At 38.5% G+C, this 14,519-nt stretch overlaps 1 protein-coding gene and 1 pseudogene across 2 annotated transcripts in view; both read left to right on the top strand.

The window, feature by feature from the left end:
* MNAT1 (MNAT1 component of CDK activating kinase) overlaps positions 1–14,519 on the top strand; it is a 157,754-nt gene that overhangs the window by 78,356 nt on the left and 64,879 nt on the right. The gene's annotated exons all lie outside the window — the stretch shown is intronic.
* LOC311603402 (geranylgeranyl transferase type-2 subunit beta-like) lies at positions 5,627–10,281 on the top strand (annotated as a pseudogene). The gene is made up of 2 exons: positions 5,627–5,715; positions 5,979–10,281. The product of its transcript is annotated as a geranylgeranyl transferase type-2 subunit beta-like (transcript).

Here is a 14,519-nt window from a genome sequence, read left to right as displayed (position 1 = left end):
CATAACTTTCTTGATTAATAGTTTGTCGTTTCTCCAATTTACCTAAAATAAAATGAAGAATATTAATCACTCATTCTTCTCATATCTGAGAAAGTGACATTTGTATTAATAAGCTTATAATGAAAAAGAGTTAGTCATGCAAAAATCCCAGCAGAAGAAACAGAGAAACAAAATAGCTTATGTAAGAAGTAGTTTGTTGACAGAAAAAAAAGCAGTAGTAGCAGAATGTTTCCCCTGATATGCTTGTTTACTATGGCCAATTCATGGGACTGTTTTCCCACTTTCACTTTTCTTTTTTTTTCTTCATGAAACAGGGTTTCTCTGTGTAGCCTTGGCTGTCCTGGACTCCCTTTGTAGATCAGGCTAGCCTTGAACTCACAGAGATCTGCCTGCCTCCGCCTCCCTGAGCATGTGCTACCATGCTCTGCTCCATCTTCACTTTTTGACACAGCATCTTAAAGCCACACTGACCTTGAACTCTTGATATTGTGAGAGATGATCTTAAACTAAACCTTTGTGTGTTATGCCAATTAGTAGTTGTGTTTGTAGTGTTTTGGGAAGTTTTCTAGTGCTTTGGATAGTGGCTGTGCTGGGTTACACCCTTACCAGTTGTCTGGGAGCTGCCTTCTTTGTGTCTGCCCAACACTTGTCAGTTGGTGATGGGTGCTGTGTGTGGAGGTTCGAATGTCTCAATGTAGTTTTGACTTGTATGCTTGTTGGTTGGTGCTGCTGAGCACTTTTCATTTACTTGTTGGTTATTTGAATATTTTAAAGAAATATCTATTTGTATCATCTCATTTCTAATCAAATAATTTACTACTGTTTTTTCAGTTGGGTTGAGTTTTTACAGTTCGGATACTAATCTCTTGGATAAATTGAAAATAGGTGTTTTCTCCCATGACATATATGCCATCAAATTTGCATTTGGTTTTCCCTTTCTAGTTCCTTACTTGTATTATCAATTATTAGTTTTTTTTGTTGTTGTTGGTGGTGGTTTGTTTGTTTGTTTGTTTGTTTTGAGACTAGGTTTTCCTGTGTAGCCTTGACTGTCCTGGAACTTGCTCTGTAGACCAGGCTGGCCTTGCCTCTCCCTCTGCCTCTGGAGGGCTGGAATTAAAAACAGGTGCTTCCATGACCATTACTAGTATTTTTAAAAAAGTTTTTAAAGCTGGATGTCCTTGTGTCTGCCTTTAATCTCAGCATACGGGGCAGAGGCCAGCCTGGTTTATAAAAAGAGCCTAGGACAGCCAGGGCTACACAGAAACATTGTTGGGGGTGGGAGGAGTTTGAGCTTTTCCCTAGATTTTTTAAATAGGCATTTCTTACCTTACCTTAAACTTACTTGTTAGTGTGGTTTTTGGTGTATCCAATAGATATCTGTATGTTGCATTCTATTTTCATTTATATCAGTAGTTTAAAATGTTTTTCATTCTTTTCATTGTGCACAGGAGCACATTGCTTAGCTTTGGTGTTTCTGCACAGTCTTTGAAGTTACTTTGGTAATTTATTTATTAGGAAAGACATGTGACGTGCTTTTCATTGCTTAGATTTTGCTGAGACTTGTTTTGTGGCCTAATATAAGAACATCCTCATCTACTGAAGAGAGGGATGCATGTTCTCCAGCTGGTGGGCTCACCCTGTTGTAACAGTCTCCTGCCGCTTGGTTTATAGTTCCTTTTTGATGACTTCTTACCTGTTTTCCTCTCTGAATGATTGTCTATTGAAAAACTCTGTCAAATAGGGGGAAATGGGTTTTTTTAAAATTTGTCTAACTCTTCTTTCTGTTCTTTCTCTTCACCTTACTCTGCAATCTTAATTGCTTATAAGTTACCTTTCTCAATAGTTGATGCCTCATCCATTAGGTTTTTCAAACTGCTTCTTATATTTGCTTTGGGGGATGCTATTCCTATATTCTCAGATTCACTAATTTTTTTCTTTCATACTGCCTAATATGTTTACCCAACTGCATATTTTTCCTTCCTTCTTTCGTCCCTTCCTTTCTTCCTTCCTCTTTCTTTTTTTCAGGTTCAGCTTTTTATTGGACATGTTAACAAAAGAGGTTTAGTCAAAAAGACCAAAGCTCATGATCATCAGACTCCTCAGATTCTTCTTTCTTTGCTTCCACTGTCTTCTACTCAGCTGGGGCAGCAGCAGTGGCTGGGGCAGGACCTCCTGCTAGTGCAGCTTCAGCCGCTGGAGTGGCCCACTAGCCCCCACATTGCAGATGAGGCTCCCAGTGCTGACACTGGCCAGGACCTTTGCAAGCAAGACAGGACAGAAGGTTCAGCGTTGACACTGGCTGCTTTAATAAGGGCACTGATCTTATCCTCTGTGACTGTTACCTCATCATCCATGTGAAGGATGAGGGCGGAGCAGATGCAGGTGAGCTTGGAGCCAGAGGCCATGTTGTGGACTGCCTGCACAGTCGCCTGCTGAAGTGAGGGCCTCACCCCAGCGCAGCCTTAGCTTCCCTGGAAGGATGGAGCACCTTGGCTGCAGCTGAGGAAAAGCTCCTCGTCCTATCTCATTTGTTCGAGATAGGGTCTCTCTATAGAGCCCTAGCAGGCCTCAGACTCACAGACATCCCCTCTCCGGCCCCCACCCAGAGTCCTAAAATTAAAGGAAGTACCACCTTATTTTTCATTTCATGAATTATATGTTTGGATATTTGCATCTTTCATTTTTTTCTCATGTTCACTTTTTTAAAAAAAAGTCATCTTCTTGAACATGTAGAACATACTTACATTAGCTGTACTACCTAGGCATGGTAGCAGAGTCCAATAAGACAGTTCTTTTTTTTCTTTTCCTTGAGAGGTTGACATAGGAAAATCATGGTGAGTTTGAGATCTGACTCAGCTATATGATGACCTCAGTCAAAGTGAGATCCCAGTCTAAAAACCCAAAGACAACCAACAAATACACATTATCTCTACTGATAGCCTTCTTTGACATTCACCAACTCTGCTATATCTAGGTTTGCATTTATCAACTGTTTTCTTTTTTCTTTTTCTTTTTACTTTTCTCCTGAGGCAGGTTGATGTTTCTGCACTGGAAATCCCTTTATCTCAGAACTGTCCTATAGTTTTCAGTGGTATGTCCTAGACTTATTATCACATCTGTTCCTATGTATTTCATGTTTTAGATATTGTCTTCAAGGAATTATTTCAAATTTCATTTTCACTTGTTTAGTCCTAGTATACATGTGTGATTTCAACTTATGATTCAGCTTGTTAATGTAATGTGAATTTTAAAAATGTATTTGAATGTTTTCATGCATGTATTCATTGCATGCATGCATATATGGGCTGCCTGCTGCCTGAGGAGGCCAGAAGAAGGAATCAGATCCCTGGACCTGGAGTTAGTGATGGCTGTTGCTTAGCACCCTAGTTGGAGGCATGAACCTGGGAGAGAGGGTCCTAAAAATGAGGGTGGACTAAAGTCTCATGCAACAGCTAACTTTATCCAGAGCATCTGACAATTTATACTTTGAGGGTTAAGAAGCATCACCTGAGTAAAGTACACAATCACAAGGACAAGCCACAAAAACATCTTATTCCATAACATGCAAATAAACAAATAAAATAGCCGTCTGTAATGAATAGTCTGAAGTAAACGCACTCTTGTCTGTCACACCTGTCAGGAAGGGTGTGAAAGCATATTCCAGGAAAACTAATGCTGTGCAGGAACAGTGATCACAACACTCTGCTCTTGTTTGTTTGAGTGTTCTCCCAAGCTCTCAGAAACCTCCTCACACAGCTTCATACATGGGCTGCTCTCCTCCAGCTGTGAGCCCCATTTGGGCTGGGAATAGTGTAGGTCCTCTGGAAAAGCAGCCAGTGCTTTTAACTACTGAGCCATCTTTCCAGCTCTGCCAGTTTTCATTACAGATTTTTTTGAGTGCATGTTTATCAGTTGTGTCCATAGCTCCATTCGGGCTTCAGCTTAGATGATTCTACCATGTGTTTGAGGCTTCAGTGCAAAGAGGCAATTCAAAGGTTTTATTGTATTTAGAATTGGAGATAAATTCATCTTATTTGGTTGCCTTTTCCCTCAAGTTTTCATAGCTACATGATTCAGTAATATCTCTTTGAGGAGGAGAACTCAACATCTTTACCAGTGAGAAATGGAAATGCTATGTGAAGTTTTTTGTTTCAGCACATGCTGTTTCAGTTCATATTGTGAAAGCATTTTGTATTATTGCTTTAATTCTCTTTTCTCCTGCCTTACATATCAGACAAAATAAAGCTTATCATTATATCATTACCAGGTATATAACATATAAAAATAAGGTTGATAATGATCAGAAGTATTAGCTTTTCTTGAAGATCTCTATGATCTTGCTTAAACTTGATTAATACCAGTAAGAGATACCACAGTCTATTTAGCATTGGATTAGGAAATGCATATTTTCTTCAGGTGTTTTTGTCAATAAACATTTCCCTGGACAATGTTATTGCCATGCAATGTCTACAACTACAGTTCTCAGCTGGAGATTTGATTTGTTGCTTTATTTCTTTAAAAGTGTAACTATGAACAGTAGGCAGGCAAAGGCAAGAAGGCGGGTGACACAGGGCAGGGAAATAAAACAGTGAATTTCTACAGTCTTGTTTGTTTTGACTAGTTCTTGTCTGAAGCACATGCAGATACTTTGCATTTTGATTATTGTGAGCTTCTCAACTGCACATCATTCATGTAACAGAAACAATCAGAATATTCTGTTGGGATTTTTCATTTCTGGTGTTTTTTTTTTTTGTGTTATAAGTAAATACATTTCACCTTTCAAAATTATATTTTTGATAATTGGAACATCAAAAGAATGAACTTAAATTGGGTGGTACAGTTAATATAAATGATAGACTTAATTGATATTTCCTTATTATTCATAGTCTGCTATAAAAATAATTATTATTAATGGGAAAAACTTAACATATATACCTAAAATCAATGTAGTGAGGTTTCAGCAACTGCCTTGTGTTCCTAGATCTCTTGTATGTTAATTGTGTTAATAAATTTTAAGACTAAATGTATTCTAGTGTTGAATACATTTGCATGTACATATACAATATGGGTATTATTAATCACCCCTTACTGATATATTCACTAAGCACAGATTACAGTGAAAATCAGAGTGAAAGTTCAAGCCTGTAGATGGTTTAATTATGTTTTACTTTAGCAGCGTGTCTCTTGTGTTGAACATGCTAAGTTTGAGAGAGACCAGCAAAGACTTGATCCAGGACTACCCCTCCTCGCACAGCTACATTATATTTATGGAAGTAGGTCCTGCATAGCTGTGTCACACATAGCTCTTTTGAATGAAGATTATTGGGATTGATAAGGCTCTGTAAAATAATTTTTTAAATGTCCATATTATGAATTTTAGTTTAGAGATAATAGGCACAGATGTACTTACAGTTTCCATTATAAGACCTGTGCTCCTTGAAATTGTAAGTGATGTTGCACACTTTTTCTTGGCTACTTTGAGTTGTAGTAAAGTTCCAGTATCCTTTTCTCAAAGGTTATCAAGGTAGTTCCTGTGTCCCATATGGTGTACTTTTCGCACAGGAGCATTTGAGTTGAGAATGGGAAATAGTGGAGAATAATTATAGTCTCCCTTTGTTCTGATTGAATGGTACAAGCAAGGAAACCTCAGCCCGCACTCACAGAAGACAGTTGTGGTGGCCATAAGGGCTTCAGTGTCACCCTGCATGAGGTCAGGTTCTGGTGCTGTGAGTTAATGCCTATGGAACTTGGACCCTAGCCTTGGTCATCTTTACATTATACACTGCAGTGTGGTATTTATGGGGCTGAAATAACATGCTCAAGTGCTCAGAGAGCATCCTTACATGACCTGAGATGTCAGTTACAAGTTAAGCTGTTTCCCATATTTAACTTAACAGTTTTTCCATAAAGATATACTTTTTAGAAACTAAAGAAACTAACAACAAAAGGTGTCAAAGCAGGAGAGTGATTAGGTGAAGAACTCCACACATAAGATCAGTCTTACACGTGCCCACAGGGTTTCTGGAGCTCCAGAATGGGCAGACTGCAGAAGTCGCTGTCAAGTCGGAGGCACCTGGCACCCTGCTACTGGAGAAACACGCTGATTATATTGCTTCTTGTGGCTCATAGAAAGATGGCTGTGAATGCTTGATGCATGCGTTTGAGAATGAGTGGCATCTACTGGGCCCTGGCAGTGATGATCTCATGGGGCAGCTTCATCTCATGAACAGAGAAGAAATACTGACATTTATCAAGTCATGTCAGCATGACTGTGGGGGACTAAGCACTGGACATGGTCCACATCTGTCATCTGTCCACTCTTAGTGCTGTCCAGATTCTTACTCTGTATGATAGTATTAATGTTATTGATGTAAATAAAGTGGATTATGTTCAAAGTCTACAGAAGATAACCAGGGAGAAATTGATAGATCTTCATTTTCCGTGATGGCAACCCTGACTCTGTTGGGCAACCTTGATGCTATAATGTAGGAAAGGCAACTGAATTTGTTTAGTCTTATAAGAACTTTCATGATGGACTTGGGTGTGAACTGGGCTCTGAATCTCATGCTGGACAGATCAGTTGGTGCACAGGATTACTGGTGCTAACCAGTCAGTTGTAGCAAATGAATTCTGACTTACTTGGTTGGTGTATGGTTGAGTATGACAGTTGCCCTCCCGTAAATGCAGTGGAAGCCTGGAGAAGTTACCAGCTGTATGCTGTTCATGGTGGATTTGGCCTCCCTGAAGGTAAGTAAGCAGGAGGCTTCATTGGATTGATAGAGAAGAGCTGTGCAGTTTCTTGTTCGAGTGTCGTGATGAAGAGGCTGGAGGCTTTGCGCACAGGCCAGGAGGTGCAGTGGATCCTTTTCATACCTTGCAGTCGCTATATTGGATGATTAAACCTGTTGGTCTTGTCTTGTGAATGTTTGAAGAAGTATCTCAGAGGGTGGGTAGTCTAAACTTCTGAGCTAGATTCAGAGATGGGAAAGATGCTTAGTGTATGCTGCTGTAACCTAACATTGCTGTATTTGAAGCACTTACCAAACCTAGTGGTGACTGCTGTTAATATTTTGTATATCATGATAATGTAGTGATAAACTATGCAAGTATAACTCTTGTAAAATACCTATTTAGATCTTCTGTAGTATTCTTGTCTATGTCTGAAGTTTATGTTTTTGATATCTCCATAACAGTAAGCTTAAAAATAGCTAGTGTTTCCTGATGCCTCCCTATGTCTTGTTGACCTGAAATAATAGTGATGGAAAATTATTTTTGTTAACAGAGTGCTAGCTGATACAAGTGAGTTATACTCATGATTCAAAAGATGCACAAAAGTAAAAAGACAAAACAAAACAACAACAACAAAACCACTTGGAAATAGAATCTGCCAGAATTTTAAGCCCTTTAGAGAAGGGAGGGGAAAAAGAACTGTTTGTTTTAAGTTGTAAATTGACTAACTGTAAATAATGCCACAATCTTTTATGAACTATTAATGAGTTTATGAGTCATTAAAAGGATGACATAAAATCACATTTTATAGATAGTTGGAATTCTAAAAGTTACTCTGTTCCTTTTAAATATTTTGTGGGACTTTCTGCTAAAGCAGATATGGTCTGGTTAAATGCATAATGAGACTAACATTAGTCTGGGAATCCATTAGAATTTCTGAAAACAAAAACAAGAATGCAAAGTATGTCAAAACCTCAGATGAACCCAGGCTTTAGAAGAGCCTTGTTGTCTGAGTGAGATGCTGTAGTTAGGGAAGCTGCGTGAGCATTCGTTCTCTTGTCCTCGTGTGACTGGTGATCGATGCCAATGCAGGGACACGCATATCTGCTGTGCAAATCAGCTCATGAAACAGGAAGTCTAGGTCTGCTTTTGTGAGACTCTGTGGTTTTATGCCTTAATTAGATATGGAGAGAATTTTGTCTGTGTCACATAGATTTGTGTCTCTGACTGTTTTTTTTTTTTTTGTTTTGCTTTGTAAACTGGTGCTTTCAATTGCTAGGTCCTAAAATGTCCTTAGTAGACTTGTGTGGAGACAGAGTGAGTAGACTGGTGAGTGCTTTGTTGGTGGGTTGTGAGGATTTGGCCATGTGCAAGGATATTGAAGAAAGAATAAAAAATGGAGAGGTCAGTAAGATCGGAGATGGGCTTTCCTCGCCTGAGAGCCCTTGAGTTCCATTATTTCCAGACCCCTGTACTTTTCCAAGCTCTCATCACAGGGCATGCGACCCTGTTCTCATTAGCCGTGTGAAGGAGTGCTAGTGCTCTCAGAGCGCATATCTTCTTCCTTAATAGGAGTTTATAAGGACAAAAAGTATAAAGGCAATCTCTGTTGATAATATAAAAAAGGAAATAATCCATAGTCTGTTTTATAAGGAACTACTTAATATATTGCTTAAGAAAAAATTATCTTACAATTGCCTTTTTAAAAATCAATAATGAAATAACAAATCCCAGAAGTTTACCAAGTAAAATCATACAATTGCCCTGCTTCACAAATATGTCTGTCAGATATCAGGCACCAAACTGTCTCTGTCAGTTTTTTCACTTTGGAAGCTGCTAACCGGCATTTCCTGTTTACTCAGGTAATTAATTTTATTCTTTCTCGAGTCTCTGATGGGGTTGAAGACCAGATAGTTTAGTTTTACAATTAAGCTTAGTTGTTTAGGGGTCAAGATGTTTTTAGGTCTAGATAGATGTTTTATGTTGATAGAGATGAGATATGTTAGATATTGATTTACACACAGAATTTTAGACTCACCAAGATAGGAAAGATGGTTTCTTCAAGGCTGTCAAATACAAATAGGCAAAACACCATGAATGTACCATTTATGTAATCCTGATTGTTTCATGGTTCTTCTTGCTGTATGTAATTTATTGTATAGATGTGTAATAATATAAATGTATATGTAAAAAAGAAAAATGTGAAGGTAAAAAAAATCTTATAATTGCATTTCTCCCTCTAAGACCTTACTGAAGTTAGGAAGTTTTTATTGTGATGGATTCAGGCTGTGACTTAGGATCAGGGAGCATAATAGTATTCACAGCGGCCAGGGACTGTGAGTTTCTTCTTCGGAATTTAAGGGTGTTAGATGAGAATGCAAAGGACAGAATGAAAAAAGAAAGTAAGGATTTCAAGCTTTGCCTAAGTGCTAGCCAAGGTCCCAAGAAAGAGAATAAACTTGTCTTTGAGTCCCTGTTGTATTGTTCCCAGAGCCCAAGACTAAATTAAAGATAATTAATGTATATTATATGTTGTCAGTCTGGGATTGCACCATCATTAATAATATTCTTTCCACAGGAAGATGTTTTGAGTTTTAACTTAATTATAAACAGATTTTGCCCCTTGAGTTTTTTTTTTCTTTTCCTTTTTTGGGGAGGAGGGATGGTAGAATGTTTCTACGCTGCCCAGGCTGTCTAGGCAGTATGTAGCCCACCTCATCTCCACACTGGAGATGCTATAAGCCTGCAACACCATGTCAGGCTACAAGCATTCTGTAAAGTTTACATTTGATAACAAGTTGATAATTGTCTGCAGTGCTTCTGTGTGTGGAATATTGACTGACAGTGGACGTAGTATGAATGATCTGCCTCCTCCTCCTCATGTAGATAATGATGATGTAGCAGTGATAATAAAGGGCGTTTTATAGGTATTTTGACACTGCTCAATCCTTTATGTTTTATTTGATTCCTTAAATTTGTTTATACGCAAAACTGAGACTAAATAAAAGTCCCTGTTCATCCTTGTTCAATATATAGGATGACCTTTTGTACTGCATAGGCCCCTCCTCTCTTTCCTGCTTCCTCCTTTCCTCCCCCTCCTCTCTCTCTATGTATTTACCCATGTGTGTACATGTGGAGGTCAGGGTACATGTCAGGCATCTTTTTCTATTGCTCTCCACCTTCGTTCTTGAGACAGTCTGTCACTGAACCTGAAGCTAACTGTTTCTGCTCCTCTGCCCTGCTCCTCTGCAGTGCTAGGGTTAGAGTTTCCTGCTGCTGTGCCCAGCTTTTTACATGGGTGTTGGGGATCCAAGCTTGGGTTCTTATGCTTACACAGCAAGCATGGAGTCACTCCCCCAGCCAAAAGCCTGTATTTTCAATATTGTATTTGTTTAAAGGCATATGTCATGTGCGCTGCTATAGGCAAGTAGACAGTATACTTGTTTTCTTGCTGGTAAAAACAATATATTGATGATAAAGCTATTGTGGTGTAAACAATCAAAAGATGTGGAGAAAAAGTTGTTTCTACCAACTGTTGGATGAGTTCCAGGCCAGTTAAAGACCTTGTTTCAAAGAGCAAGTTGACTAGAGCCCAAGGAATGACACCAAGGTAGAACTCTGGCCTCCACACGCATGCCATACATGTAGAGGTGTACCTGCATATACATGAGATATCTCTCTCTCTCTCTCTCTCTCTCTCTCTCTCTCTCTCTCTCTCTCTCTCTCTCTCTCCTAGTTCTCCAGATCAGGCTTTGAGGCATTTGAAACATGTTTGGTTTGTTTTATGAATCTCAATATTTATGCTGTTCCATATAGTATAGATTCATTTTGTGAATATTTCAAGTGAATACTTTTCTTGTATACTTTTTTCATGATGTAATGCCTGTAAAACATGTGAATTTTTATTATAATTTTTTGAGATTATAATATAATAGCATTATTTCCTCCCTTACTTTTCCCTCTCAGGTCCGTCCCATGCAAGTGTTGCAGGCTTATAGCAGGCTTTTATTCTCTGAGAGACTGAATTTTCTAGAAATTTTCTAGAAGTGTTATTTTGGCTTAGTGATGAATACAAATGGTCCTAACTGCTAAACTTTTACATCATTGATAGAAACTACCTGTGATAGCCTTTCTCAGAACTGAGATAGTGTGATTATTCCTACATGTTAAACTTTAGTGGAAGAAACTTCTTCTTTAAGTGAAGACAAAGTATATTTGGTACTGTTGATGAATATGCCTATTTTACTTCTGAACCCTTAATTCCTACAAATATCCTTTGGCTTTTTAAACCATAAAATAGCTTAATAATCATTTATTTTAAAATGTATTTGGAAAAGGATTACAAACATTTTCCATCTTGTATACTTGGTGTTAATAAAAATATTAGAAATATTTACAGTGGGGACATGCCCACTTGACTCAACATACTTCAGTGTCTTTAAGTGTTAGGCAGCTAGCTGATAGGCTAGTTTGAACTTAACTTTCAGGATAGACTACTCCTGCTGCTATGTGAGTTTCTTTTCTTTTTTTCCCACCAAGGCAGTACTGTTTGCTAAATCAATTAGCAAGTGCTGAAGAATTAATTTAAACAGTGTGGTAATTGCTGTTTTAAAGATACTTCTTAGAACTTCTCCCTATGCCTAGAGAATCAGCTCTGAGGAACCGAGGAAGAGACCTGCTGTGGATGCTGCTGAGCTGAAGCAGAACATGTTTTTGAAAGACCCACAGGAGAACCTAGTAAAAAGTAAAATGTGAAGGAATGTAAAGTTTCTGGGTTGTAAAAGACCAGTGAGGGATGTGAGATCAAAACTAGTAACAAACAAACCTTATTTTCTTAAAGTGTAGGCCTGTAAGCACAGGTTTACTAATAATGACTTTATTGCCTTAACCTTGTAAGGACGGTAAGGCAGGTAATTGTTCTAAGACCCGAGGATTACGAGTGCTGTTGTTTCTAATGCACTTCAAGAGACTAATTGTCACAACCTGTAGCACATAGCTTTGTATATTAGCTTTTTTCCAGTGTAAAATGCCCTGTAATTAGTGACAAATAAAAAACTTTGTGATTAAGTGATGATCTGTTTATTTAAGAGCCTCCAAAGATTGTAAAAGATTACAGTTGGCTGTATGTGAAGGATGGATGTTGAGAAATAATGCCCCTCAGTCTTTTTATAATAAATCTCAGCTGTGTGTTCAGTGCAAGGGCTCAGTGCCAAAGAGAACAGGTTCAACTTGTCTGGGAGGATTTGCACCGCAGCAAAGCGTACAACTGCTTTGTAGAGGTCATAGTGGAGGGCACAGGCATGTGGGTTTAAAAACACTGTAGAACCTAGTGTTACTTGCTGTTTAAGAATCCGTGTTAACTTCAACCATTAAAAGCACAGCTAGATCATAAAAGTAAACACTGAGTCCAGTTCTCAGTTCGTTTCCAAATGAATTGAAAGCAACTTCATCAGCACCTTGTGCCAGATCTTTTTAAAGATCTTCAAAGTAATTTTATCATAATTTCCCTGATGCAGAAAAATGATTTTATGTGGTAGTTCTGAATGTATTTAGTGAGGTGGGATATTCTTGTGGAAGAACTAAGTGTTCAGGGGTGGGAGTTTCTTATTGGATGAGGGCCGGGGAGTTCCAGCGCAAGGTCAGATGTCATGAGAAGGTATATGTCTTCACTAAGTCCTATTTCTCCTGATCTTAATATGATCAGCGGGGTCAGAATTTAACAAGAGCAGCAAAGAAAATTTTATCTAACTACCATATTATCTAACTACCATAACTCTTTTCCTCAAGTATCTTATGTTTCTCGGCCTATCATATCTCTTTGTCTGTCTGGTCTGTCTGTCTGTCTGTCTGTCTGTCTGTCTGTCTGTCTGTCTATCTCAATTTTTATAAGAGAGCCTGCAGCGAGATGGTAAGAGCCAGGCAAGGAAGACTTGGGTTTAATATAAGGAATTCCAAAAAACCATAGAAGGAAAAAAGTAGGTACAGATCTTACGTACAGAGCCATGTTTAGCTTAAAATTATATCTTGTTGCTCTTCTTGTTTTGGTGACCATGTTTATTTTCAGTGGTGATTATAGCAAAGCAACAGCAGCCGTTGCTGTTGGTGGGAGATTAAGTGGTAATCTGTAGAATGTGTTTTAGCAAAGGCAGCTGATTGGCGACAGCACCTGTCCTAGCAGCTGGTCACATGTCAGGCCTTCCCAGCGTTAAAATACCAAGCTTTAAAACTCAGAGACACTGCAAAGTTAGGTTTTTCATTGCCCTTTAGGTTACTGTTTTACCAAGTAAACCTCTCTTCAGTTTACCTTCAGTTTTGTTTTTTGTTTTGATAAAAGGAAGACTATAGAATAAAATTAGTTTTTATCTGTCTTGAATTAAAACAAACAAACCAACAAACAAAAAACGTCAAGCAAACTGTGACAGTCTAGATGCTTTTGTGTTTGTAGGACCAGTACTTAAGCTGAGTGAGACATCTGCTTTTAGATGAAAGACCTAAAAGAACCGTGCCTCTTCAGGGCTGCTTCTGTAACCCATAGAGTAAACATGAAGCACTGTCAAAGGAGGATGAAATGCAGCTGACAGACTGGTTAGCTCAGTGCCTCCCCAGAAGGTACTTTATTCAACATTGCTAAGAATGATTCTTTTTAGTTGAGATAGTCTTTCTGGTCATACTTCAGTGTGTATACAGTTTATAATGGTTGACAAACAAGCCATCAGTTTATGTGTTATTTAAAAAAGAGATTGCTTTTGCTCATTATACAAAGAAAATTAAACATATATCTATAAACATATATATATTAGAGTTTGTATCAGTACAGATGTAGTTTGTCTAAGTCTAAAAGTTTTTCAGAAATTGATTTTAAAGAACTAGTATAACTTTCATTTTAAAAGTACTTACACTTTGTGATTAATGGCTATAAATCCATATTGTTGCATATTAATTTGTACATGTTGATAAATACTTAAAAGTTGGGTCAGTTCTGGTGATAAATATTATATTAGAGCTTCTCAGTTCCTACCATTTGGTAAATATTTGATAAATGAGTTAAACTATTCCTATGATAGGTAAGTGCTTACCTCTGGCTGAGAGCGTTTAAAACCTGGGTAGGGGTTCTGGAGAGATGGCTCAGCAGTTAAGAGCACTAGCTGCTCTTGCAGAGGACCTGGGTTCAGCCCACGTGGTGTCTTGTAACAAACATCTTTAATCCCGGCACCCTGGAGGCAGAGGCAGGTGGATCTTGGATCTCTGAGTCTGAGGCCAGCTTGGACTGCAGAGTGAGTTCAAGGAAACCCTGTCCAAAAAGAAAAAAAAGATTTATCTGTATACTCCAGTTTGACAAGATCCAACACCCTTTCCTAGCCTCCATGGCCACTAGACTTACACAGAATGCACATTTAAAAAAAAAAAGATAAAAATAAAAAGATCCTGCCAGGTGGTGGTGGTACACACCTTTAATTGTAGCACTTTAGGGCAAAGTCTGGTGGATTTCTGTGAGTTCGAGGCCAGCCTGATCTACAGAGCAAGTTCCGGGACAGCCAGGACTACACAGAGAAGCCCCTATCTAGAAAAAAACAAAACAAAACCAAAAACTTAAAAAAAAAATCCCAGCTGGACGAAGTGCCCCATGCCTTTAATCCCAGCGCTAAGGAAGCAGAGGCAGGCTTAATCTCTGTGAGTTCGAGGCCAGCCTGGTCTACAAAGTGAGTCCAGGATAGCCAAGGCTACACAGAGAAACCCTGTCTCATAGAAAACAAAAACCAAACCAAACCAAAAAAGCCCAAAGTAGGGAC

This window comes from Acomys minous (genome assembly GCF_964271855.1).
Source record: "Acomys minous genome assembly, chromosome: 8".
Classification (NCBI taxonomy): Eukaryota; Metazoa; Chordata; class Mammalia; order Rodentia; family Muridae; genus Acomys; species Acomys minous.
This window is presented reverse-complemented; position numbering and strand designations above follow the sequence as displayed.